Source organism: Leopardus geoffroyi, chromosome A3 (assembly GCF_018350155.1).
Source record: "Leopardus geoffroyi isolate Oge1 chromosome A3, O.geoffroyi_Oge1_pat1.0, whole genome shotgun sequence".
Lineage (NCBI taxonomy): Eukaryota > Metazoa > Chordata > Mammalia > Carnivora > Felidae > Leopardus > Leopardus geoffroyi.
Window position 1 is genome coordinate 116,134,225 of NC_059336.1, and position 5,897 is coordinate 116,140,121.

The following is a 5,897-nucleotide window of genomic DNA, read 5'->3' on the forward strand; positions in this document are numbered from 1 at the left end:
GCCCTGCCACTTTACTAAAAGCTGTCTCAAAAGTCATTGTTCATAAAATTCAGCTAAATCTTTTTGGACTGCACAGATTCTATGTGGTATTTGAAATCATCAACCAAACATTCAGTCTTCCAACTTTTTATTCTCCTGGCTTTGGCAGTAGTTACTTGTGGTAGACGGAATGACGGCTGCCCCCCTCCCCGCCCTGCCATCCTCCACAATGGCTATGTCCTAACCTCCAGAACCAGTGAATGTGTTACCTTACATGACAAAAGGAATTTTGCTGGTGGGTTAGTTTAAGGATCCTTAAATGGGGAGATTATTCTGGACCATCCAGGTGAAGCAGTGTCATCACAGGGTCTTTATAAAAGAGAGGTAGGATGGCCAATAAGCATATGAAGATGTTCGATGTCACTAACCATTAGAGAAATGCAAAGCAAAGCCATAGTGAGAAATCACTTCATACCCTTCAGGATCGTTACCATCAAACAAAACAAAACAAAACAAAGATGTTGGCAAGTACTTGGACAAATTGGAGCCCTGTACATTGCTGGCAGAAATGTAAAATGGTACAGCTGCTATGGTAAACAGTATGGCAGGTCCTAAAATGTTAAAAATAGAATTACCGTATGATACAACAATTCCACCTCTCGGTATATACCCCAAAAGAATGGAAAGCAGGGTCTCAAAGACATACTTGTTCACCCACGTTCATAGCAGCATTATCCACAATAGTGCAATACAATGATTTATAAGAAATATGTATGTGGTCATTCGGCCTGCTGGTGTCCAAGAATTGCTTGGTGTTGTGTGGGGGGGGGGGGGGGGGGAGTTAGGTCTGGGAGCCTAAAAAATAGCCAAGAGCTAGAAGCAACCTGAGTGGACTTCAGTGGTTGAATGGATAAATGAAACATGGTACATATACAAAATAGAATATTATCGAGCCTTGAAAAGAAATTCTGACACGTGCTATGACATGATCTTTCAAGACATTACGCTAAATAAAATAAACCAGATACGAAAGGACAAGGATTGTATAATTCCCATTATACACAAAGTCTAGAGTGGTCCCAATTCATGGAAACACAAAGTAGAATTCTGTTCCCCAGGGGCTAGGGGGAGGAATTGTTCTTTAATGGGTATAGGGTGTAAATATGCTTACTAATACCAGGCTGTACCCTCAAAAATGGTTAAGATGATCAACTTTATGCTTTGTGCATTTTACCACAATTAACAAGTAAACTAGGTTTTCTAACAAAAATAACAGTAATAACAAACTGCAAAAGGGAGGTAGAAGAGTCAGTCAGAGAAGATGAGGGATGCTAGAAGTAGAGGTTGGAGCAAGCAGGACCTCGAACCAGGAAAAGGCAAGGAAATGGATCCTCCCTAGAGCCTCCACAAGGAACACAGCTCTGTCGACACCTGGATTTCAGCCTCGGGAGACTCATTTTGAATTTGTGACCTCCAGAACTGTAAGTTAATAAATTTGTATTGTTTTAAGCCACTAGGTCCATGATGATTTGTTACAACAGCCAAGGAAAGTTAATAACATCCCCCGATTTTCCTAAAGCCATATTTTATATTGAGTTTTCTTACTAATGACCTGGTGCTGTTTATAATCAGGATTAATTTTGTTACCGCACATAACTATATTCTTTCTAACGTATGTTATTTTCAGAAGTCTGACTCAGCAAATGTTGGAGGTGTTAGGGAACAGAACCTCAGCCCACAAACCCCTAAGTCTTTTTTGCAACAGATTGTATCCACCAAGAGGATCTTGTAATATCCTCCCCTAAATTTCTTGTAAACCACCAACAACGGTGTTCATAAAATTTCCACGAGCTTTCTCAACACTAAGACCTTGTACACCTCAAACCCTGAGTCCTGGGGTAAGGATAGGTGTGTGTCCGAAGTCAGGTGGGGGCAAATTGGAGGGGAAAATAAATGGTGGTGAGGAGCATGGGTGTTCGGGTTATGTAGCCTGAGGTCAAACCCCAGCACTGCCATTTGCTAGCCACCTGACCATGGGTGAGAACTTCAATTTAATTACTAAAAATAGAGGTAATCTTAGGGTTATTGTGAATATTAAAGAACATAACTAATGTCAAGTGCTTAGCCCCAACACCTTGATAGGTCCCCGACACCTATCAAGTGCTCAATGAAAGTTGCTGTTGTGGGAGTTCTTGTTATTATTTTCATGACTCTTGATTATGAAGCTGAGGCTAGAAGTCCAGAGTGAGCAGGCTTTGCTCTGTTTCCCCTGTACTGTCCGCATTGCAGAATGGTAAGGTCACCTGGCAGACTGCCAGGCAAATGCCTGCTAGCTCTCTCATGTGGTTCAACCCTGAATCGAGAGAGTACTTGAAATACTGCCAACAGTCTGACATGCTTTATATCATGGAGATGACAAATGAGCCATTCAACTTCTTTCAAAACCTACCTGCCCACAAAAAGTCAATAGCAGGGGTCTCTCTGGGCTATAAGCTAGAATTGCATCAATGAGATAACATGCACTCTTAGTGACCGCCATTACTAATGATAGTCATTTAGGAGTCACTTTGAACACAAAATAAACATTGACAATGCCACCGAACACCAAGAAGATCTATATGAACTGATATATTACGGTGTCCAAAATACATTATTATGTGGAAAATGGCAAGCTGTGGGATTACATGCATAGTCTTATCCAATTTTTGTAAAATAATAAGAAAATTCTATGTATTTATATATGTAGGGATAAAAATCTGAGATACTCACTTTATACACTGCCCTCATTTTCATAAACCTATCTTACAATGCCTGTGTTTAACTTGAACAATCAGAAAACTGATAAAATGTTATTGCCAAAAGCATTTTTAAGTTTAGTTTGTACTCAGCTTTTATTGAGGATGACACAAAAGATGATCACGTGAAGAATTTGCATCTTCTGCTAAACTAGCAGTATCGGTCAACTCTGGTAGGTTGTGAGTAGCAGGAATCCAATTTGAGGTAGTTGAAGCATAAGAAGGAAGCGTACTGGCCCACATCACCAAAGAACAGGAAAGAGTGGTTTGATCCAGCCTTAGGGAACTTGGATGCAGCCAAGACTGGCTGATTCTGTCTCTACTTCTGTTTCTCTTTGCAAATTGACTATTTGTACTTCCCTACCATGGCATCAACCAGCTCCGTGTTTGCATCATTAAGGCTTCCTGACCAGAAAGGAAAGAAAGCTCCAGTTAGAAAAGTCCCAGAGAAGGATTCTGACAGGCTGGGTGGATCAGGGACCTGTCACCGTGGTCAGATGTGTGGGGTCTTGTGATCCCATCCTTCCCTAGTACCGTGGATTTGGAGCTGGGGCGATGGCTCTCTTAGTCAGAACAGGCCACTATAGGAAAGTCCTATATATAGGTGACTTACAAACAACAGAAATTTGTTTCTTGTAGTTCTGGACATTGGAAGTCCAAGATCAAGGTACCGATATAGGTTCTGGTGAGGGCTCAGTCCTGGGTTGCAGGCTGCTGACATGTCATTGTATCCTCACATGGCAGAGAGAGAGCAAGCTAGCTTTCTGGCCTCTTCTCATAAAGACACTAATCCTGTTACAAGGGTTCCATCCTCATGACTTAATAATCTACCAAAGGCCCCACATCCAACTACCTTTACATTGTGGATTTGGGCTTTAACATACAAATTTTAGACAAGCCTTCAGCCCATAACAATGGCATTCCCCAAAAGAAGAGTGGTTCTGTTCTGGGCAGACAGCTATATGTTTCTGTTGCTGGAGACACTGCCAACATGCATTCCAGCATCTGTTGTAAAAGTTTATTGGTGACTAATGTGCCCTTAAACAAAGGCTCAGAGACCAGAAGTGTCAGTGTGCTGTGGGAAGAAAGGAAGACTGAGAGACTCTTTAACAGAATAGTATCTGTAGAGGGCAGTGTCCAGAGACAATATTGGAAACCCAGGTTGAGAATAAAAGGTAGATAGACCATCAGCACCAGTCTGAGAAATTTGGCCAGACCAATACATTTATTTTAAAGGGTTTTTTTTTTTTTTACAGGTAAGTTTATTTTTAATCTCAAAGATTTAAAGGTCTTAAGATCCCCAACTTCAAGTTATTCAAAACCTACATTTTCAGGGACAGAAGCCTCACTATTGACAAAGGAATACTATATGCAAAGTTTTATTGAATGTCAATTAAATGAGTCTGTTAAACACATAGGTGATAGGACTGATGGATTTAGGAGTTCTATAAAGATACCTGTGTTAGGGCTCGCCAACCAATAGGACATGGATAGATTACTAGATAGATAGTTATAGAGGAAGAGATTTATTACAAGGTATTGGCTCATGTGATTATGGAGGCTGAGAAACTGGACACTTGCTATCTGCAAAAGCTGGAGACCCAGGAAAGCTGGTGGTGTAATTCAAGGGGCTGAGAGCCAGAGAGCAGATCATGCAGATTCCAGTGTGAGTCTGAAAGCCTGAGACCAAGGAACACTAAGGGCGGAAGAGATCCATGTCTCCGCTCAGTCTGGCAGAGAGAGATGAAATCCAACCTTCCCCTGCCTTTTTATTCCATTCAGGTTCCAATGAATTGGATGATTCCCACTCACCCTGGGTAAGGGCAATCTGATTTATTCAGTCTTCTGATGCTTAAATGCTAATCTTTTCCAGAAACACTCCCACAGACACACCCAGAAATAAGGTTAACCAGAAATCTGGGAATCCCATGATCCAGTCAAGTTGACACATTAATAGTAACTATCACAATACCTTTATGTCCTTACCATAATTCTGAATTTTCGTTGAAGCCAGCTGAATAAGCTTTGATTTGAAGAGATGTCATCTTATGGAGTTCATAGAAAGCCCTTTGTTTTGACAAAGGTTGTAATCATATCAGTAATCGGGGAGGTGGTTCAAGGCTAGCACATTTTTACCTCTGCAGATATGTTCTCTGGCTCCAAAATGGACTTTGGAGCATGGGCAAATTAATCACTTCTTGGAAGAAATAGAGAGAGAGAGAGATACAGAATTTCAAAAATACAAAGATAATGACTATATAATAGATAGCTCAATGCTTGTTTATCAGATTGTAAATAGCCATCTCTTCCCCAGTGCCATGGTCATTGTGTTCCATTGTGTCCTGGGAAGCCTCATGTCATTTAGCACTCACCAGGCAAAGAGGTTAACTGTACCCACTGTAACAGCTCTGTGTCACTCATGCATCTTAGCCCAGTGAGAATTCTGCAGAAGACATCAAGTGGGGCCGAGCGTTGTCTTTCATGGATGTGCAGTCTCAATTTCCAGATGAACACACCATGAATATTAACCAGTGCCTTTTGATGATGGAACATGGCAGTTCAGTACACTGGCAGCCTTCCTCCCCGCCTCCCCCCAGAGCAACACTATGTGTTTATTTTCTAAAAATCATTGAGAGATATTAGGCTTTTCTTTTTTTATCCAGTTTTTGAGTGCCATACATAGAATATAGAATAGACTACATGTAGACATGTGCACCAGTTGAAGAGGATGACAAATTTAATAAAGGGTGAGAAGGTGCAGGTAAAAGGGATAAAATAGTGAGAGAAACTTTTATAATTTATGAGAATGTGATGCCTTTTCTGTAAACAACAAAAAAAAAAGTATCAAGACGTATTTAGGTAGCTCTGTTCTTCACAAAGTAATGCTTTCTGTGCTCACAAATAAATCACAGCAATGACAGTATGACAGTACTTACACAGCGTTTACTATGTGCCACTCAGTATTCTAAGTATTTTACGTATATTTTGATTTATGTAATCCTCGCAACAACTCTATGGGATGGATACTATTATTATCCCCATCTTATAAGAAAACGGCGATACCAGGCACAGAAGGTTAAACAACCTGCCCACAGAACGCAGGAAACCGTGGTAGTGGTGCTT